Genomic DNA, 23319 nt, shown 5'->3' on the forward strand with positions numbered 1-23319 from the left:
CCTCAAACTCTGTGCTCAAATAAACTCAGTGTTTATTCATATTGCCTGAACCTCAATTTAAGGTTGACATTGTAACAACAGAAGGATAACACCATGCTTGCAAAGTTTCTGGAGAAATTACTGCACAAAATTGTACTGTCTTGCTGTTTCTATTTAATGTTAATATTTTTAAAAAATCCAGAAGGTTCTACTTACTGTTCCAGACCTAAAGAAGGTAACGAAATGTTCATTGGACTTCACCATGTCCAATCATTTATGTGCCAAGAGAAGTTATAAAATGGGTCTATATATCCACATCATCTGGGAACAAATGTTTTGTGTCAGACCTTTTGTGTATGCATCCTAAAAATTTGGGAGTACATTTCTCCTTGGAAATTTGAAACAAAAAGAAAAATCTCACCAGCAGAGGGCTGAAACCAATGTGGTAATATGTACATGGTGGGTATAAGGTTGTTTAATAGTGTTTGAAGTAAAAACTAAATGGATGGCAACAATAGCCCTTTGCCTGGTGCCTGGGTCTGTTGGTGTTCAGAATCTCCTGTTTCTACTTTTGAAATTTATTATTTTTTACATAGGCCTAGTCAACAGAAGGCATGACTTCAGTTTTGGCACAAACCTGAACAGCTCTGATTCACTGGTGCCTTGGCAGGTACTCAGGTTGCTGTCTGCTGGAATGGTGCCTACAGATGATAAAGAAGGAAGACTGCAAGATCATGCAAAGAAGGAGGAGGAGTAGGAAGGAGAGGAGGAGAGTGAAGAGGAGGAGGAAGAGTAAGGAAAAAGAAGAAGGAGAAAGTGGAAGAGGGGGAAGAAAAACTACAGTGAAAGAAGAAAATCTATTGAGTATAAATTATGTGCTAGATACTGTTACTACACTAACTTTTCATAAAGTCTCCCCGAGGAATGCATTTTTATCCCCCCTTTTACAGAAGAGTCACAAGAGGTGGAAAGTTAAATAATAATTGTCACTGGGTCACAAGTGAGGGGGATTCTATCCATCTCTGCCTCAGTGAAGTATTCCCTGACTTCTTCAGGTGGACTTCTCAATCTGTCCCTGCTCTGTGGCCCAGAGCACTTTGTATAAGGATCCCACTGCTCTTCAGTGGTTGATTACGTTCCTTCCCCCCATAAGACCATGGGCTCTTAGAGGGCAGGGAAGCTCTCATTCACCTTCATGCTCAGTGCCTGGCGGAGAGTAAACAAGCAGCAAATGTCTACAGCAAGAATGAAAGAAGTGTGAAGTCAAGTAGTAATGTGGTAACTTAGTGTTGAAAAAGTTAACAATACTCTTCATAAAGACATAACTCATTCTTTATTGCAAAAAGCCTGACGATATTAATCCAAAGAAATAATTTTAACCATTTTAACTTAAAATAAAATCTTTATTAAATAATGTTTTCCCCCAGTTTTTAAAATAGTGATTGTCTTTATTTTTTCAAAAAAGTTAATTTGCTATTTTATGTAAACGTAAGCAAATCTACGCATCTATTGCACTAAATTGTTACGAATCTTCTGTGCAGCCAATTCAATTAAAACGGTTAAACCTATTTTGTGCGTGGCCAGAGGGCACAGAAACAAGCTTCTTGTCTCTTTCAGCTCCTCTGGAGAAGTTTATGGATCATCAAGTGATCGCAATCAGTTTTTAAAAATATAGTTTCATAAGAAATTTTAGAAAGTACTTGTATCAGTTTGTTAGGGCTGCCATAACAAAGTACTATAGACTGGGTGGCTTAAACAACATAATTTTATTTTCTCACAATTCTGGAGCTGGGTGCTGGAGATCAAGGTCTCCGTAGGGTTGTCTTCTTCTGAGGCCTCTCTCCTTGGCTTGCAGATGGCCATTTGGGCTTTGTATGACATTGGGCACCTTAACCCACCATGTAGTTCGTTCTACAGTGCAGTTCTGCCTACCCAAAGTGGCCACTAGGCACTCATATTCCACACCCAGCTCCATAACAGCAAGCCGGACTTCTTACTTACTTCAAGTTTGACAACAGGTTGCAATTGTTTCAGCCCCAAGCCCTCTAATCATTTGCTTTACCTGATAAAACTGTACCTTTATGTTCCAGAATGCCAGCTATTCTGAAGGAAACTTCATAGGGAACTAGCTACTAGATGGTTCGACTAGTCTTTCTGTGTCTTAACATAACATGGTCTTCCCTCTGTGTGTGTCTGCGTCTTAATCTCCTCTTCTTATAAGAGCACTAGTCATATCAGAATAGGACTCACTCCAATAGTTTCATTTTAACTTAATCACCTCTTTTAAAAATTCTACCTTCAAATGCAGTCACATTCTGAGGTACTAGGAATCAAGGCTTCAACATATGAATTTGGGGGAAGGACACAATTCTGCCCAAAACAGTGCCTAATGCCATGTCCATTGTGGACATTCCTCCTAAGAGATGGACCCTAAAAAGAGAAGCTGTTAGCAGGGCTGAATGTCTCCACCCAGCAGAGAAGGACCAATACTGAGCCTAGTGGACTCTGTTGGGTTGTTAGGTTGAGTGAGTTCTGCTAAATGAGATGGAATTTGCCTGGAAATCCCAAATCTGGCTCTATACTTCTCCAAAGGAGCTCAAGGATTTGGTGCAACAATGGATCATGCTCTTTTGTGAGCTGTTCTCCAAACTTATCCCTGTGCCTTGAGCACTGGAGGCTGTGCCTATGAATGTAATAGGCAAAATGGTACCTGATAAGCCACTTTCTCATCTCAGAAATATGAGAAAAATATAAAGTTATCTGCTGAGCAATGAGCCATGTCCAAGAACACTTGGGCAGCAGTAATGGTCAGAGGGTTTGGGCTCTGTGCTAATAGATGCAAAGCTTCCCTGCATACAGAGGAGGACAGTTCTCCGGTGACAACTGATTTATGGTGTCCATGGAAGAGCTTCTCCAATTAGTGACCAGAGGCAGACTCCAGTATCCTGAATGCCCCGGAAGAGGCCTGCTGTGTAAAACTGTCCCCTGAAATGATGGCATTGTCCTCTGTCTGTCTATTTGTGGTGTCATTAACAAGTTAAAATAAAACTCTTTTGACAGGTGTTTTTGTTTCATGACTAAGAGTTGATAGCTTTGTGAATTGCAGTATGTTTTTATGAGCACACATAACTCAGTAGAATATCCACTGCAGTGCTGCTTCCTCAATGAGACACAGAATGAGGAGGTCAGACAGAGACCTAGACATAAACACTCCAGTTTGCCTAAAGCTCCCATGCAACTGAAGTGCTCACCCTGAAGATGGGGATGACAGACTTCCCCCGGCCTCCGTGCGCTTTCAGCCATCCCTGCTGGCAGCTGAGAAGCAGCACACGTTGAAAGTAACACAATATATTATAATCTCTTGTCCCAGTTTTTTATTTTTGTGTGTGTGTATGATTGCATAAAGGATTTTATCTAATGTTTTAGAAGGGAGTATCCAGCTGACACTAAAAGCTAAAAGAAAAATGGAACAAGATCTCCGCCTGAAAATGTATCTCAATACTTAATTATTCACATACATAAATAAAGCCATCACTTCATGCTCTCTCACACCACTCCCATCATCCTGGTGCAAGAACATACCATCCACAAAGCCAAATCAAAGTGCTTTTTTTTTTTTATGGCAACTATAGAATAAGCCTTATCCTTCCATTAGCATCAAGAGGGAAATCATTTTCTGTGTTTCTGCTGTAGAAAGAAAGCTATTTGGTCTTAGCTTTGTAAAGAGAGAAATAGCTAATAAAATGATCAAGGATGATTTATATGTCTCATTCTGGCTGACGTGGCTAACTTCTTTTACAGTTGCTGAGATGACTAGAAGCCTGATCTTTCTGCAGAGAGACGCTCTCCAAAGGGACGTAGAATCTGAAAACTTTCTAACATGTGTTCCAAGTTTAAAAACCAAACAAGGTTTGGAAAAAATATTGACTGGAAAAAAATGAATTGCCCTGAAAACAGATTTTCTCCTAAAATCGGTTTGCAAATTACTCAATTTGTTCATGAGAAGATGGTAGAATTAGACTCATTTGCAAAAATGTATAAGTTGGAGGTCTAATTTCTCTCTCTTGCCTATAGTTATGCTAATTGAAGAGGGTATTGCTTATAGACAAGGTAACTTCAATCACTTCTGGAAAATAGTTTTACTTTTCATGTTCAAAAAAGTGACATTTTTATTTTTAGATTAATAATAAATAGTTTAAGATGCATTTAGAGTACTAGGCAAGCCAACATACTGATTGGTTTATCAACAACTATTCTAAGTGGTGCTTTACAATTATGAATGGAATTGAACTGGGCTTCAGTACATTAGATTTAGCCACTGAAAGTTGTAAAACTCTCTGATCCACAGCACACTGGAGTAGGAGGTGGCCAATACTTCACCACAGCAGTTCGGCTCATGCCTGAGCTGAAAGTTGGCCAGAGTTTCTAGCATAAGCGACCCCAGATAGGATGGGCGGCAGTCAACCATGTCAGCTTTTTCTCTACCCTTGTAACCTTAGGGAAGGTAATTTATTCTGCCTCTCTTTCCCCTTGACATCATTTTTCCCATTTTTTATGATCCTTTCTATATCCAGAGCGATGAAAATAACTTGAGGTATAGACAGCGCCTCTCACATTGATCTCTGATGTAATCTTTCTCCTGAATTTCAGACCTTTTTCATAAGGCCTCTGAGACAAGTCTGCAGAGGAATCACAGGCATTCTAAACCTTACAACTTCAGAACTAAGCTCATTCTCTTCTCTCCTCTGTAATCGACTCTCCTTTTCTTTTAATTGGCCCAGTAGCTGAATTAGACACTCTCAAATTATCTGGACTCTTTCCTCCTTCACCCTTTCTTGGACCCAGCCAATGCATTATTTCTCAAATCCTTCCCCCAACCGACGGCAGGTGACTTGCTTAATGTCCTTAGCACTCCACTTTGTTTGTTTATTTATTTTTTGAGCTTTTGTGGGGGCCAAGCACTAATATTAATGGATTCACACCTTTGTTTTATAAACGCTTAACACCTGAAAATATGGCAGGAACTGCACTAAGCAATGAGGTTACAGAGGGAGAAGATACTAGCCCAATCTTATAGATATGGAGAAATAGTTAAAGCGAAAAAAAGATTTAACTGGTAGAAGGCAAGTAGTGGGGGTGCAGAATTGGGGAAAGAGATTCTGATAATGTTTGTCCGAGCAGAGTTTGGAAAGAGAAGTTAGCAAGGTAAAGAAGTGAAAAGGACATTCCAGCAAAAGAAATGGTATGTACAGAGCATACACACAGAGAAATCACAGTGAGCTTAGACAACCCTGAGTAGTTTTGCAGAGCTGACAGATACGAATATGAAGAAAGTATACATAGACGTAATTTTTTTACTGAATTTTTGTTAACTATAAGAAATATATATTTTCTATTTTTGTGAGTAGCTTTTTCAAAATAAAGTCCTAATCCTTTTTTCCTATTTATCCTCAAATGTTGGTCACTTTAAGTTCTCCTCATGTGTTTTTTTCTGATTCCAACTATGGATAAAAATGACCTCCTGGCTGTATATTAACCTAAATCTCTCCATAGTGCAGTGATTTCTCTGCATGTTTATGGTTTCTGACAGAAATTTCCTCTTAGCTAGGATTGTGACTTTTTCAGTCTTAGATTTCTAGAATCTAGTGCAGCGCTTACCACTTTACATGCTTGGCTTAGGCACCTTAAGTGCTTGTTAAAAGAAGCATAGATAGGAGGAGGGAGGAATGCATGTTATTCAGCTGCAGGATTGGTCACCATCAGCTCCCTGCCAGGGAGCAACCATCCTGCCCTTTCACAGCCTCTGCACTGGTGGCCACGGGGCTGGAACTGTGCTCAGAACTGAGATGCTGTTGTGGAGGGGCCTGAGAGTTTTCTACTGGGGCGACCTCATCCCTGGGAGACCTTGTCCTTAGAGGCATGACCCGCCTTTTTTCTTCCTTCTGCCAGAGTCCACACTCGGAACAGTCACTGGACAAGTCAGCGCACCACCCTTCGCTTTGGTTAGGATGGCATCCCACAAGTGCAGCGGAGGGAGTGAGGAAGTGATGGGGGACGTGGACGTCCCTTCCAAGGAGGGTGTCCAGGAAGGGCCTGGATTGCAGAGGGAGTTTTGTTTCTAGTCCCTACATTAGAATTGGTATGTCTTTTACCTTTTAAGTGAGGCTGTAATTAGAGTTAGTTCCTAGAGTGTTATCATTATTCTACTGGTAACCCATTCTGGATCTATGCTCAGAAAGTCTTGCACTGAAAAAAAACTTTACTCGTACCAATTTTGAAAACACTTATTGATTCCCCATAATCTTGTGTGCCTTACACTGAGGTACCTATTTTAAATATCTTCAAATTCCTGATAACACACCTTTGCATTTGTTTAAAGCTGATTTCAGCATGCTTTTTCTAGAAGACTGCTAAGCTATTTTCCAGACATACCAAATCTTATTAGGATTTGTTTCCCACCTATTTATGTTTAAACAATCACCAAGCAGTCTTTGAGAGGAGAGTAGGACAGGTTAGTTCTCAAGATCTGCCATTGCCAGAGCTCAGGGAAAGGCTGTGTTCACCTGAACTCTCCTGTCACTGTGATCTTCTAAGCAGACGTGACTTACACTGTGAGATCGCTAACTCAGCAGGTGTGGTGAGAGACACAGACCCAGGCAGGTGCTAATAAAAAACCCGGAGAAGGACAAAGGGAGCATTCTCTGCACTCCTCAGGAAATGCCACGCACAGGAAGGGCAGCATTGTCTGCGAGGCATGGAGGTTTCATCATGGCCCACTAGGCAGAGGGAATCAGTGCCATTGTGGGTGCGGGGCTCAATGAACACCATTGTAGCTGCTGTAATGAGTTCAGTGACAGAGCAGGATAAACTCCTTCTTGCCCATTTCATCGAGGGGCCCACCTGCCACCTTTCCCCTTCCCATGTCAAAGTCAGATTCTCCCTAAAGTCTCCCAAGGTGATGCTTTCCTCTTTTAAGGATCACCCAGCTCTACATTTCTGTTTATTTTTAATATTCTGAAGTTACATTCATACACAAACATGTGGGAAGGACTGAGAGTGCAGAAATAGGTCAGTGACTGATTTTCCTAAAGAGTCACTGACCCAATCCAATTCTCTGCACCTATATGTTTGTGTCCATAAGTTAGTTCAGGTGAGGGTTTGGTCCTTCCCCACCCACACAGACACACAGGTTTTGCATGGTACATAGGTTTCTTAGGATAGAAAAAAAAATCAGATAAATAAATGTATACCAAGGTGATAGTGATAAATCAGATTTTTTCTTCCTGTAATACATTACAAAAGAATAGCCTGGTGTTTGGGGCAAACAATTTGTTCTTGCATAAGACAATCCCTTCCTCTGCAGGACATTTAGTAACTCAGCCTGCCTCACCTCTGCCCTTTTCCCTACTTCAGCCTCCTGCATTGTGATAAACAAAAATCGCTCTCATGTATCTCCAAATACTCTTGATTAGGATCTACCACTAGAGACAATCGTGCTTACAATAATAACTACTGTGGCATACTGAGTGTTTGCTATTTACTAAATAATGTGTGCTTCATCCGTAATCCTAGATAAACTAATCTCTAGTGGTTGAATTTCAGGCACGTGGTTGGGTGAATATTTGGGAGCAGATGAGCCTTCCCAGTATTACTCAAATCACACAGGAAGGTAAACTATTCATGCCTTAGGTCAGCCCTGGCCAAGACCAAAGAGAGGAAATCTCAATGGATTTGAAACTCAAAGCAGTGCTTGCTCCATCACTGCCAATTTCTGCAGCAAGGAGGCTTTAACCATGGACAATATGGTATTTTGTATGGTCTGCTTGAGGACATATTAAGAGTATAGCTGAAAAATAGACTATAGCTATTTTGTCTGCCATTACCAAAACTTATAACATGCCTGTCCACTTGACATGCATGCCTTCCCTGCAGCTACCAATATGGTGCTAATAGGCAGAATTCAGAGTATCTGAAGGTCCTCTGTGTTGCCAACTGGCCTGGTCCACGCTGGTTCATCGGCAGGCAGGCAGTGCTATTCTGACAAGGGGGAGAAAAACTCCCACAGAATTGTCATTTGACACAAGTCCCTAATAGTGGAGATTTGAATGTAAAGAGCTTTGCAAATTAATTTTAATCTATGGCAGAAAGAGAGCCACAGGAGAATGCCTCTGTCTTTGGCTTCTTGAAGGAGCTTCGAGGCTCTGAAACAATGATGAATATTTATACTGACTGAGGAATCTAGTTATTGCTGAGATCCATCTTTCACATTAGAATCCTTGCTAACATTTCATTAAAAAAACAAGAGTCTTCAATAGCTAAAAATATTTCCAGCTCAATGTTCTCTGCTCTGTTGAATGTTTAGAAGAAGAGTATTCCTTACTCAGTTTACTAGGTTACCTCTCTGAATAGGTTCTCAGAGCTTCCTCTAATGTAAGCCTTTGATTAAGACTCTTTCAAATGTTCATTAATCTCCCATAGGATCTATATTCCAGATTAGAGTGCATCAGTGGTTAAGCAATTGCCCCTGGGTCTAGAGTCAAAAGTACAAATCACAAATTCTATGCTGAATTACTCAAGATAAATTAAAGATAACATAAAAGATAGGTTAGAGAGAGCTGCAGAACCATGAGATAGGATAAAGTCATTTCCAAAATGAGTAAGTCAAGCAGAGACAGGAAGCATTTTACGGTGTTTATTTAAGTGAGCTTCTAAGAAACAAACACTCCAGGAAAAGGGAGTAGACATACTTTTCCCTATTCCTCCCACTATGTACAACTAACATCCTTGGACATTATGTATAAAACAAACATAAAACTCTGGAAAGTAGAGAAAAGAAGGCAGTCCCACTAGAGGCCGACAGACCCAAGGAATGACCTGGTGCTGAGTTCCTTGGGTTTTCTTTTTGCTTCTTACAACCCAGACTAGGTGCTAGAGACAGTACAACAGAGAAATGCCAGTGGACACAGACAAAAAATAAACTCAACCAAAGTCTTCTCTCTGTAGCCAAAGGACCAAGTAAGGGGCAGAATAATAAGACAGAAAATTTTTAGACAATAATGACTCTATTCCAGCCAAATACCACAGAGAAAACTGTGGACCCACCCCCATCCACTCCAGCAAAAGTCAAGTAGTAGCCTACATTCCTACCCTCACCCCCCAAATAATGCCAGAGAAGGTTGAGGAGTGAACTTGGACTACCACCCCATCTGGCAGTAATGAGGTACCTCTACTCATCTCCATTGGGGTGATGTCAGAGGATTAGTGGACAGTCAGGACTTTCATCTACACCCAGAGCTAATGAGGCCATCCCCACTGTTATGCTAGTGGAATAGTGAGGAGGCTTTCCTACCACTTCCAAGCAGCGGAGTATCACTGGAGGCTTGGTGGCCGCCAGTGGTCCAAGAGCTGCCTGGCAGCAATGAGGCCTCTCTAGCATCAATGGAGATTAAGTGGAGAACCTGGACTTCTACCTTCTATGGTAGTAGCAAGGTGGCTCCTCTTCTTTTTCCCCCGTGGGAGCACTGTCAGGGGAAACCAGCCAAAAGAAAAAGTTTAAATAAGATCCAGAGTCTTATAATACCCAAAATGTCCAGGTTTCAATGAAAAATCACTCATCACAGTAAGAACCAGGAAGATCTCAAACAGAATTAAAAAATAAATCCAATAAATGCCAATATCTATGTGACAGAGATATTAGAATTATCTGACAAAGATTTTAAAGCATCCACCATAAAAATGCTTCAATTAGCAATTATGAACACACTTGAAATGAAAAACATAGAAAGTCTCATCAAAGACATAGAAGATATAAGAAAGAACCAAATAGAAATTTTAGAATCAAAAAATAAAATAACCGAAATTTAAAAAAAAACATTAAAACTTAATAGATGGGCTCAGCAGTAGAATGAAGGGGACAGAAAAAAGAATCAGTGAAACTGAAAGATAGAACAATAGAAATCACGCAATCTGAATGAAAGAAGGAAAGTAGATTTTGAAAAGAAGAAAAACAGAACATCAGAGAAGAGAGCAGAATGATGGTTGCCAGAGGCTGGGGGGTGGGGGTGGAGGGCGGGGAACAAGGTGTCACTAGTCAGAGCGTACAAAGTTTCAGCTAGACAGGAGGAATAAGTTTTGAGATCTATTGTGCAGCAGGGTGACTATAGTCAATAACAATGTATTGTATATTTCAAAATAAGTAAGAGTAAATTTCAAAAGTCTAATAACCACAACAAAAATGAGGTGATGAATATGTTAATTAGTTTGATTTAATCACTCCACGTTGTATACATAAATCCAAACATCACACTGTACTCCATAAATGTAATACAATTATGATTTGTCAATTAAAAATAATATAAATTCTATTTAAAAAGAAACAAAATATTTTAAAATGCTCTTTTGGTTTTTGGAAAATTGCCACTATTGAAGGGTTCTACCAATAAGAATTAATTTCTTAATCATAAAAACCCCATTTAACATATGTGGAAAATGAGACATCACATATTTTTATGCACCACAACTATTATTTTACTTATTTGCAAAATGGGATAATACTTTTTTTCATAGGGTTTCTTCATAGCTAATATCCATAAAGGACTTGGAATAGTGCCTACCACATAATAAGTACTCAATAAATGTTAGCAGTAGTTAGTATCATTGTAATCTTACATTTACTTCTGTGATTCTTTGATTAAAGTCTCGCTCTGTCACTGTCTTGTAAACACTATCAACATGGATACGGGTCTCCTTTGTGCTTGCTATTACATCCCTTGTTTCTACCTAGTGCAGTCACGCATAGTAGATGCTCAATAAACATTTATAGACTAAAAAAAGAAAGAAAATTGCCACTCACTATAGTATAGTGCTTATTTTTTATGCCAGCTGGAACTTCGCAGCATAATTATATTAACTGCGTAGCAATATTGATAGAGCAAGTTATACAATTTCATCACCTCAGGCTAAGTTGTGCTGCAGTAACAAGAGACCCCCACATTTCTCATTCATGTTATACCCCATCGTGGGTCAGCTGAGGCTCTATCCCATATCTTCACTCAAGGACCCTGTCTGACCAAAAAGCCCCTGTCTGGATTTACTGATCTCCTCACAAAGGACAAGGAGAGATAGGGAACTATGTACTCGCTCTTAAAACATCTGCTCAGGGCCAGGCATGGTGGCTCATGCCTGTAATCCTAGCACTCTGGGAAGCAGAGGTGGGAGGATTGCTTTAGGTCAGGAGTTTGAGACCAGCCTGAGCAAGAGCGAGACTCTGTCTCCACCAAAAATAGAAAAATTAGCCAGACATGGTGGCTCCCACCTGCAGTCCCAGCTACTCAGGAGGCTGAGGCAGGAGGATGGCTTGAGCCCGGGAGGTTGAGGTTGCCTGTGCAGGGTCGGAGTGCACAGCCCTCCTGCAGGGAGTGACACAACAGAGAAGGCCCCACAGGAAAGCTTCCATTTCAGGGAGAGGCCACAAATAATTTGTAAACTAATAAAATCTACCACAACAATATATTTTGAACATATGAGTACATATTATAAAATAGATTGACTCCAAACCCCTGCCCTCATTTTTTAGCTTTTTCCTCATTGGCTTGAATTATGCTGTAACTTGAATGTTCAAAGCAAAGAGTGTATTTGTGAATTCATGTGAATCTGCAAATTATCACACACTCCCCTGGTGGGAGGTGCCCATCACTCTACACAGGGCAGATAAGCAATGATATAGAGCTTGTAATATTTTTCTCTAATATTGTCAGCACTGCTGTGCTCTCCAAGCATCAACATTTTACGTGGAAAAGAAAGTAGATATTAGTAATTTTCCAAATCAAGCAAAATAAATGTGTAGGGGAGCCATAATGTTATAGAGACCTCATTTTCTTGTGTTGCTTTAGAATAGTGAGTTTCCAAATGCTTGGATGTCAAAATTGATACTGCTGAACCTAAACCCCACCCAAGCACCACCTCATGCCGCAAAAGCTGAGTTTCATATTTCACCCTAGTGTAGAAGGAAAATTCTATAATTTCCTTCTTCTGTAATTAGAATCTAAAGAACCAGTTAGTCAAAGCAGTGCATCATTTTCTTTTCCTTTTTTTCTTCTTTTTGAAAAAAATCAACTTTTTTGCTTTGCCATTCTTTTTGGCATTAATACTTTGTACGTAAGCCAAGGTAGTTGCCTTCTGTGAAGGGGCGTACTAGAGTATAATGCAACCACCCACCCAGCTTGAGCTAGAGACCTGGGCATCTCTAAGAACTGTCACTGTCAAGCACTGTCTATTCCACCTGCCCTATTTTTTCTCTCCACCATTGACTTAGTTCAGGCAATTAGGATCCTTTGCTATATTAGTGCCTTAGCCTCCTAAGGGCCTTCCCACTTCTAGTCTCTTCCCTCCCTAACCCCCAAAACAGCCAGTGAGACGAGAGCTCCACCTGAGTTTTCTTTTGGTAACTGACCTAGAGAAGCTTGAACTAGGTTGCCACCAGTCGGAGGTAAGAGATTTGACACCCTTAATTTTGCATTTTTTGACACCTTGTGTCTCCTGGGGGCAAAAAATGTCAAAAGGTACAAAGAATCTGTTGTGGAGCCTTTTTTTTTTTTTTTTTTTTTTTTTACTGTTAGAGCTTAGGGGAAAAAAGAAAAGGGCATTCACATTTTGGATGAGGAGAACTCAAGGTACTTGAGATCTTGATTAAGCACTTAGGAAAAGTAATACAGTCTCATGAATCCTGGCTCATGGCAGCCCTTGAATACTTTTGGCTCTCCCAAGGAAAGGCAAACAGTGACTGGCATTTGAATCTTAAGGAGACACTAAAGTCGTTGCAGATCCACAACTGAAAAATAGGTGGCCCTGGGTGGGATCAAGGAAAGAACAGCATTTGAACATGGGTCTGGGAAAGATTTTGAACTCACTCCCATAGCTAATCATATTTGTTTATTTTTGGCTTATCCTTCTTATGTTTATTTTGCAAGATTGTGTGCCTGTGTGTGTGTACACACTTACACACACACATATATATACATATATATTAGATACGTGTGTGTGTATATATATAACCTCCCCTTATTTCTTATACAAAGTCGCACACTATCTTCTCACTTGCATCTTGTGTTTTTGGTTTTTTGTTTGTTTTTACTTATGAATGTACTTTGGAAATAGCTCCATACCAGTTCATAGAGATCTACCTTAGTATTTTTATTACTAACTAGTAATCTATTATATGGCTGTATCACAGTTTATTTAACCAGTTCTCCTTGAATATGCCCTACTTTGTCTCCAACATTTTGTTATTTCAACAATACTGCAATGTGTAACCTTGAGCAAATGTTGTTCTATGTTGTGGATGTATACCTTCACAATACATTTCTAGAAGGGGTTTTTCTGAGTCAAAGGCTAAATACATAGCTAGCATTAAAGGATATTGCTAAATTCTCTTACATCATGGTTGTGATGGTTAATTTTGTACGTCGGCTTGCCTGGGCCATGGTGCCCAGATATGTGGTCAAACATTATTCTGGATGTTTCCCTGAGGATGTGTTTGTATGAGATTAACATTTAGAGTAAAACAGACTGCCCTCCCCAGTGTGGGTGGCCCTCATCCAATCAGTTGAAGCCTGAATAGAATAAAAGACTGATCTGCCCTGAGCAAGATATTAATATAATCATGGTTTCCTAATAACAATAACTAATCCTTTATGGAATTCAGGATACACATGTCCTTTATTTCATTGTTTTTATATTTTCTTTTTTAATAAGCAGAATTCAATTAGCAAGGTAATATATACTGGGAAGATTTTTTGATAAAAATGTGTCCTCCTGATTGAGATTCTAGATTTTACAGCAGAATTGTAAAAACCCTCCGGGAGAAGAGATGCTTTGTTCAGGCACCTGGATTCCTGACCTGGCATCTTTCTAAGGATAGTCTTTACTTTCTCCCTCTCCTTCTTCTTACTTCCTCCTCCTCCCCAAAGTTCTCTGAAGATTTCTGTCTACTGATTGAATAAAGACAAGCCTGTGCCTTTTTCCTCCTGTAGCCAAATACTTTCCTTGATTAACACTAGCAAGTGTAAATAACTGCTCAAAAGGTGCAAAGTGAATGCATTTCAAGTTAAATCCACCTTCAAGGTGCTAATGCCAAAGAAAACTAAACTGTAACACGAACATTAATTTCCAGGGTGGATTGCTCACCCCTAAATGATATTCCATTTTCCCAACCTGTCAGCAGGAAACTTGTTTACTGTGAAAGGAGGTTGAAGGGATTAGCAAGCAGCAAACTAGCAGCTCCCCAACACGAACAGTTGCAAACTGGCAGCTTGTGAGAGGAATACACCTTACAGACGTGTTCTATTTTCTTTACATTTGAATAAATTGCATTTATTTAAAAACTCAGGAAATATATTGAGCCAGGTCCTAGTTTTTCTCCAATATTTTCTTTCAATCATGCTATAATTGGTGCATGTGATGAATGCAAATGTTGTTTTGTATGATGGAGATGTAATTTCATCATAAATTCCTAGAAGGGAGACTTCTGGATTGACAAGAATCTGAATGTTTCCTTCTGAAAAAATGGAGCATAGAAACTGTTTGCCAAAGTCCCCACTGCACCCTCTCATTAAACACAGTTCACTTCTGTCATTATCCTTACTCGTCTGGCACCAGTAGACATTTGAGTTTACAGTCCCTGCTGCAAAAAGCAAGGCACCCTCTGATCATGCATTAGTATCTCCATTCATGTAAAATATCCCTCTGTTCTCAAGATATTCCAAGCTCTTCCAGACCTCTAAATTTTATTCATTGTGATCTCTCTGCTAGGAGTAAGCTTCCACTTGGCTTTCTCCTGGAGAATTCCTGCTCCTTCTTTAGACCAAATTCAATGTCAATTTGGATGTGAAACCTGGCAAAATTTCCTGCTCCCTCCACTGGGCTCACAAAATAGGTGAAAGTATCTTTATTGTAGTGCTCACCATATTCCTATTACAGCCATGCATCCCTCTACTCTTCTAGACTGAGAGTTACGTAAAGGCAAAGATGAGGCTCTAACATGTCTTGGGTCCCCCGCCCCACACCTGTCTGGCACATGTTTAGATGTGAGACACGTTTGTTCTATGAATGAGCAGTGAATAGCTCCGGGGTCTAAAAACAATGTAGCACCAAGAAGAGAGAACAATATTGCTAGCTGCCAGACCTGCATCCAAAACTGGGCCCTAACCTCCTTAGGCACTTGGTCATTTGTGATAAGGGTTAGCAAAACCTGCCTTACAGAGTTATTGTGAGAATTACATGAGATACTTTAAATAAAGTGCCTATTACCACAACCGGCAGCTATTAGCACATACACGTTGTACGTGATTGGTTTGGACTAGTTGGTCTGCAATTCATATTTGAAGTTATGAAAATAAGCATATAAATGAACAAATAACACTCTTATTCTAAACAGATAAATTGTCTGGTTTTGACTCAGTCAACCGTAACCATGTAAACCAAATTCTTATTTAAAGCTCCTTAGATGCAACAGGGGTATAGCACAAGAGTGCAGAGTGACCCAAAATGAGCAGGAAGATCTTTTACATATGAAAGAAGGCCCTAAAAATAGGCCTCTAACAACCAAGGCTCACAAACACAAGCATTCTCATTTTCCTTATTTCCATTGCCTTTTTCTTTCATTTCTGAAACAACCATGAAAAGCAAAAATTTTTGTCCCCCTCTTCTCCCAAGCCAGTTGCTGGCGGTTAAACCAAACTAAGAGGGATACAGGGTTCAAGTTTTCTAAACTTTAAAACTGATGATGAATATCATTTCAGAAACTGTATTGGGTCTAACAGACATAGTTTTATCTACATCAGAAATACTATAAACATTTATATAAAACCTTTCTTTTTTAACTTAACCAAAAGGCTAATCTCATCATAAAATATGAGAAATGAACAAGGAGAGAAAAAGAAAACCATCTCTGGGAGCTGGCGAGTGAGACTTTTTCAATTCAATGAGACTCAGAATTGGTTGCTTTCCGAAGATATTAAACCCAAACCCCGATTTCATCAGAACTGTGCTCTGAAGGGATATTTTGAGCTAGAAAGCTACATAGGAAGTAAACATGACAGAAATTGCCATTCCCCTTGTCACTCAGAAGAGCCATCTGCTCCTGAGTTAAAGCCATTTTCTATTAAATTCACCAGCATGCTAATTAAAGAATGACTGGAGGAGAGTGAAGCTGCCAGATGCTATGAAGATATATCACTGTCTTTTTATATGGTTAGGCAAACGTTTAATTAAACCTGCAGCTGCTGTGTCTATTCCAGCCACCGATACAGCTAAATCTCATTTACCTGAGAAAATCATTTCGTATTAGTGTCTTTCAAGAGGTAAAACAACTCAAAACAGACTTTGCTGAAATATTTAATGTCTTTGTACATGATTTAATTATACGCATCAGTAAATGCATCAGGGCAACTTGAACCTGACTTTCCTTGGGGTTCTTGTTGTGTCTCCTGATAACTGATCAAATGTCTCCTCAGTGGTATCCTTATTTGGAGTAGAATTACAGAGAGCCTAAGAACAGGTATTGGTGCTCAGCCTACTGCTATTACATTTTACTTGGGCATATGAGCTTTAATGCATTTGAAAGGGCTCTTTTTGAAGAAAATTAAACAAGATGGAGAGGAGAGGGAAATGAAACATGGCATCAAGGTCTGCTCGCTATGGAACTGTTGCTAATGACCAACACTATCACCACCAGCACTGTGGGCCTCTGCTGATCTCTTTAAGAAAATATATAGCCATTTTCTTTTGTAATAGAGTCTTGTTTGAATTTTGGACTTATGTGCATTCTTCTCACTTTTAAATGAGAACAATATCTTGATCAGCAATAGATTTTAGCTGGAAAACATGCTGTGTATCACAAAATTCAAAAACAAATCATAATTATTAATAGATGCGAACTTCAGGTTAAAATAGAGACAGTTGTCTTGAGGATCCTAAAGACAGGATATATATAGTCTTCTTCACTGATGGGTTTGTAGGCTAATGTCTTAAGGTTCAAATGCAGTGCAAAAATTTAAAAAAAAAATGAAATGATCCTCAGCTGTGGATTTCTCTGCTCATGCTTGGGAAGGAAAAGCCTCTCTCGAGGCAGCCAGCTTCACCTCCCTGCTTGGCTGGTCCCCAGAGTGTGGTGACAGCAAAGCTGCTGAGATGGCTTGCCTGAAAGGGGCAGGGTGTGACAGTAAATATAAAAGAATCATCATCTGCCTGGATTGTGCTGCAAATGTAACCCAAGGAGTTTGGGATTCTATTGGCTCCCACTTCCCAGAATGCTTGGTGTCCTGGTGACTCCTCGCCACGCATGACTTAACAATCAGATCCCCCGGACTTTCCAGCACCAAGCCTGTTTCTTTCCAGGAAGAGCTGGGGAGAGATGCCCCAGTCACCATTTCAAGGGGATACCTCCATGATGTACAGCTGCTGGGACAGTATGTTGGCCTCTGTGGCTTTCTTTCTTGCTAGGAGGTGGAGGGAAGTTTTCTTGGAGAATATCTGTGATATTTTAAGTCCCATGCAGTAAGTATTACATCACTCCAGTAATGGGACAGCCTGGTGCCTGACCAACTAACTCTCCCCGCTTCCCTTAATAAAAAAGAGCTTCTGAGGCAATAGTTGCAGTTGCCCAGGAAAGCAGTAGAGGCAGCACACAGGGGAGGTAAGAAGAGTGAGCGCTTGAGAGCAGAGCACTGTCTTGTGAGCCTGCACTCCTTGTGTGAGTTTTGATCCGTTTCATTATGAAAATGTCAGATTGTATGACTCTGAAGCCTGTGGAATTAGACTTTTCCTTTCCTGGATTTGTTGTTGTTGTTTCTGTTTTTAAGGAGAATGTTCCCTACCCTGTAATCACACCACAGCTATGTTTTGGCAGCATAGGACACAACCACTAACATTCTGTCCTCCTTATTCTTTATTTAGCAGCAAACCAGTATGGAAACTAAGAAGGCAAGGTAACGGATTGGAGTGGGATTCCTTGGAAGTGACTCTATGAGCAAGTGTTAGACAATCATTCTTACCTGGTCTGTTTTATATTAGTCCTCTGTCCTCTTCTCTGAATATGAAGTCGACTTGACAAATTAAAAGAGTCAGATAATCAGGAGGCTCCAACTTGAGTCAGGCCTTTCTGATTTCAAACTTAGAGTTTTCTGCGACCTCCTCGCTGGCAACAGTCCAAGAAGACGTGTGCTGTGAACACAGCTGCCCCATGTGTTCTGCCATGTACATACGCTGGACTTCAAGATATTAAACCAAAAGCTCTAGATACAGATAAGTGTGCCGCCTGTTTTTTTCCTGCAGGATCAGCTGATCTAGGTGAATTCTCTCTGGAGAGAAATTGAAAAGTGGAGGAAATAAATATTCTTAATTGGAGTTCCCTGTTTTTTCTAAAAACACACAAATAGGTTTAGATTCTTGAAAGCCTAATTCATTATAAAAATCAGGTATCCAGGGTAATTTAAATGAAGAGACATTTACTATCCTGTGAGTCAATAAAGGGGGAAAAAAGTAGTTATTTATGTTCATAGTCAATTACGGGAAAGTAATTGAAAGAATATAACAATATTTTTCTTTTAATTTATCAACATGGAACTTACAGACCCTGTTTAGGAGAAAATTGACTTTGGGTTGATTTTCCAGTGAGGGGTTATTCAGTTCCACTTTTCTGAGATGACTATTTGTGACTAAGGATGTAATTTGTGACTTTGTCCTATGACAGGCTGATTGATCTTGGCCTTATTAGCACCATCTGCTAACCAGCTGAAGTGTGCAGTCAAGACAAAGCAATAATTTGTAGGGAAAATATTATGTGTATTTTCAGGGAGGCTCCAAATGATAGCTCTCAATAATAGCCAGAAATAGCTAATTCAGATGAGATTCATGAGCTAATTCACCCTCACAACCTCATCTAATCCCAATTACCTTTCCAAAGGCCCCATCTCTGAATACCATCACATTGGGGGTTCGGACTTCAGCATATGAATTGTGGGGGCTCACAAATCCATCCATAGCAGATAGGAAGAAACATATATTTACAAATGCACTTCTGACTCACCTGTGCTCTTCTTCACTTAGCAATTATTTTTGAATACTACTAGGGGCATACAAAGGATGCAGAAATGATTAAGACACATTTCCTAACGTTGAGTAGCTCACAACCTAGTAAGGAAGTTAAACATGGAAACCAAAAATTGCAACAGGATGTGATGATGATTATAATAAAGGTTTGCAAGAAGAAATGTGTGAAGGCTTTGTTACAGTGCAGCAGGTTAGTTTGTCATCCGTGTCTCTGACTTTATTGAGCCACAACTATATGCCAGGCTATGTGAAGACACTCAGAATATAAAGATAAATAAAAACATAGAGTACTGGCTCAGCCCGAAGGATCCAAGGAAGATTTTTCTAGAGACAATGCTGGTATGTGCTCACCCAAGGTCAGTAACAAGGGGAATGAGCAGTGACAGGAGAGTGTGCAAACACGCAGGGGTATGATGTATTGGCAGAGAACTGGACAGTGTGGCTGGCACACAAGGACAAGGTGTGAGAATGACTTGGACCAGGGGGATAGGGATGGGAGGAAAGGCATAAAAATGGCCAGATTCTAGATATATTTTGAAGGTAGAGCTATCCATCAGGGTAGGTGAGAGTTAGGATGGCCCAAAGATTTTGTTTTGACAAACTGGAAGAATAGACTTATCATTTATATATATAAAGACAGGTAGAAGGAACAGATATGTGGGAAGCAGCTGGTTGAGAATCAGGAGTTTGGTGACTGTGGAGATTCAGTCACTCCCCAAGTTTTTGTGTGCTTTTTTGTTTTTTAAGTGGGCTTTGAACTGAAAGAGGATAAAGATTTAAGAGTGATTTAGGAGGTAGAACTGACAGAATTTGTGGACTAAATAGATGTAGAGAGTGAGGAAGAAGGAAGAGAGTGGAGTCTTGGATGACTCTTGGTGGCTTGGATCACAAGGTGGACAGTGGGACCTTCCACAGTGACCGGCAGTACAGGAAGGAAATCCAGCATACAGTGGGGCATTAACAAGCTCCATTTTGCACATGTCACGTAAAAGGCCTGTGATACAACCAATAGAAATGCCATTAGGGTCTCTGGAGCTAGGGAGGAAAATGTGCTAGAAATTTGAGTATCAGCCATCAGTGGTGGAAACTGAAGTCATAAGGTGTATGAGAAAGCACCTAGCGACAGGATAGAATGCAAAGAGAAGCAATGTAAAGACAGAACCTTGTTGAACAACATTTAAAGAGAAGAAAAACCCAAAGAACATCAATCCTGATCTAGTTCAAACTTTCCTGTTGAATAAAAATACACATTATCTATACAGAAGAGCCATTAGAGACTTGGAGATCAAGTTAAATTTTCATAATCATGGTAAGAACTAGGTTTCAAAGATCAAAAGCAAGGCCAATTAAATAAGTTAATTCATCTGTGCTTTATACTTGAGAAATCTAGGCTATCTTAATTTAATACAGGTTTAAAATATCTTTAAACTTGTATTAAAATACAGGCATACAGAAAAGTGTACATATTATAAAAGTACATTTTGGTGATTTTTCATAGACCAAACACACTCATTTAACCAGAACCCAGAAAAAGAAATAGTACATCAACAGCACCTTGGATAACGTATTTATCAATTTTAATATCAATGGGCATTTAGGCATCTTCTAGTTTGGGACTAAAAAAGACTACTATAAATATTCCAGAACATGCCTTTTGTATAAATATGTATAGCAGTAGACTTGTTGAATCCTAGGATATTATATGCTTAGCTTTACTTTTCCAAAGTGGCAGTACCAGTTTATACTCAAGTAGTGTGTGAGTTCCAGGTGGGTTGAAAGTTTTCAAACAGGGGAAAGGTTGTTTGGTGGGTACAATGTGTGTTGTTGCTTCAGCGATGTATGCAGTGGAGGCCCTGACTTCATCACAGTGCAATGTATCAGTGTAGCAAAAGTGCACTTGTACCCCATGAATATATACAACTAAAAAATAAATGGGAAAAAATGAGGGAAAATTCTTGCAAAGGGATTTCTTCAATGAGAAGAAAATGCCCAAATCCCCAAACTGGTTAATATTATATTTTTTCTCATTTCAATTTTCCATGGCCAAAAGAATAGTGATGGAAATAGGAATTACCCCAGTACTGCAAATGTACATTTTATTAATCACTAGTAAACTACAGCCCCTGCTTGTCTTGCAACTTAAAGTTAACTTTCTCAAAGTCCAACTCAAATGCTACTGTCTCCATAAAGTTTTCCTTATCCTCTTAACTGGCAGTGATGCCACACATTAAAACTCTTTTTCACTTTATGCTATTCATGTTTCAACTTATGTTTTGGCCACATTGTGTATCTTATCTCCCCTGATTTATTAGCGTCTTGAGGGCAGAGACTGTATATGTATGTATATCATATCCGTCTAGGCTTCTGTCCATTTGCCCATAGAAAGTTTTTCATATACTTGTTCAGTGAATAAATAATTTTCACGTTTATTGTGAAGAGTTCCACTCATTTATTTCCAGCATTGCCATGCATCAGTATCTCTTTGCTTTAGGGAACAAATGACTAAAGACTTGATTTCATAAAATTTAAGTTTGAAGCTCATCTCCAACTTGCCCCAGGGAGCAGGGTGTGGGAAGGAATGTGGAGGGGAGGCAGAAAGTCAAACAATTTTTATTGTTCAAAGGAATGCAATGCAATATGCTCTCTTGGAGCTCTGGGGATTTAAATATCACAGGAATTGCTGGCAGCTTGGGTTTGCATATGCAGCACTGTTTGGGAATGCTCATATGGTGTGTGATTGTGCTATGCCTAGAACTGACAGCGCCATCTGTTCTTTGCTTTATTGAGCAATGGGATTTAGCCTGCTCTCTCCAAGTGAGCACACGTGCATGTACACACACACATATACACACACATGTATAGCTCTAGTCCTTACCCCAGCCCAAACAGAAAATACCTGATCGACTTTCCACTTCAAGTTTTAATCTCAGCAGGAAATTCAGTTAAGTCAGGTATCAGAATATAGCCATGGTGAGATCTTCCTCTTTCATGGAGAACTCTGAGGTCCAAGTGAGAAGAAAACCAGTAATTACCACATGCAAAGCCATTCAGCATGGACGATGAGTTATAATGACAGATGGTGGCAGTAAAAAAAAAAAAAAATAGTTCCGCAAAAAGAAGCATGTTGAAAGGGTACCAGTGCATAAGTCAAACATGGGCAATGTAATAAAATAGCAATAAGGGATGATAGAATCAATATTTAAGAAATGTTAAGAACAACTGTTTTGTTAAGTATACCTGTACATCTAGCCATCATTTAGAAATAGTAATTTCCTCCTATTATCATTGTCATCATCATCATCATTATCATCTTCATCTTCATCAAATAAAGAAAAACAAAGGGGCTCAATGTTCCACAGATGCAGCTGTGTTGTAGGAGATCATGTGTCCTGCACAGAAAGGGAAAAGCGACATGATTAATGAGGCATAGATGCAGAAAACATATGCCCAGGACTTTCCGTGATTGCCTCAATTTTATATAATTTTATTCTTTCAAAAACATGACTGATTAAAGCAGTAATAAGAATTTAACTTTTACACAATTGTCTTTTCACATAAAAAGTTCACAAATCAAGAAAAGTTCTTGTTTTAGAAATGAAGTCTTCATTTTAGATTTAGAAAACATAAACATCATAATGATGGACTTGAGAAAATAAATGTATATTGGTGTCAATGTATGCAGGTGGGTGGAAGCAATGATCATTTTCAGCAAGACATTGACAAAGTTAATTAAAAAAAGAACTCCCATTAAAGGCACAGAGAAATACTATAAATATTGTAAACTGACCCTTTGTTTTGGGTAAAGGGGGAGAGTGCTCATTAGTTTAGATAACCTAAGAGCTTCAGTTTTATGCCAATAGAAGATGAGGGCTTGGGTAGCCTGACATAAAAGTTTAAGCCCAAATAGGGTATTTGCATAGTTTCAAAGTATCTCCCCCCTCAAAATATGTAGTACTTGCAAAGGGAGAAATAGTAAATTTACAATGGAGCGTCTTGGCAGACATCATCTTAGCCAAGAGATCATGATTAATATCTTGAGTAATACATACATATTGACATCATGTACCCTGTTAAGATACATTGAGAAAGCACATCACTCTTCTTGTATCTTTCTAAAGGGTGCATAACTTCAGCACAATCATGAGACAACATCAAACAAACACAAATTGAAGGACATTCTACAAAATAACTGAGCAGTACTTTAGGAAAGTGTCAAGGTCATGAAAGATAAAG

At 39.4% G+C, this 23319-nt stretch overlaps 1 protein-coding gene across 4 annotated transcripts in view; it reads right to left on the minus strand.

The window, feature by feature from the left end:
* NHLRC3 (NHL repeat containing 3) overlaps positions 1 to 23319 on the minus strand; it is a 110895-nt gene that overhangs the window by 68141 nt on the left and 19435 nt on the right. For 2 of the 4 annotated variants that reach the window (XR_006738841.1, XR_006738840.1), the window contains exons 9-11: positions 22324 to 22475; positions 21983 to 22084; positions 18030 to 18335 (exon numbers count right to left, since the gene is read on the minus strand). The gene's annotated coding sequence lies outside the window, so the exon portion shown is untranslated. Of the gene's footprint in view, positions 1 to 17897; positions 18336 to 21982; positions 22085 to 22323; positions 22476 to 23319 lie in introns of those variants that run through there. The other 2 variants (XR_006738842.1, XR_006738839.1) reach the window with 1 other exon arrangement.

This window comes from Lemur catta, chromosome 13 (assembly GCF_020740605.2).
Source record: "Lemur catta isolate mLemCat1 chromosome 13, mLemCat1.pri, whole genome shotgun sequence".
Taxonomy (NCBI): Eukaryota; Metazoa; Chordata; class Mammalia; order Primates; family Lemuridae; genus Lemur; species Lemur catta.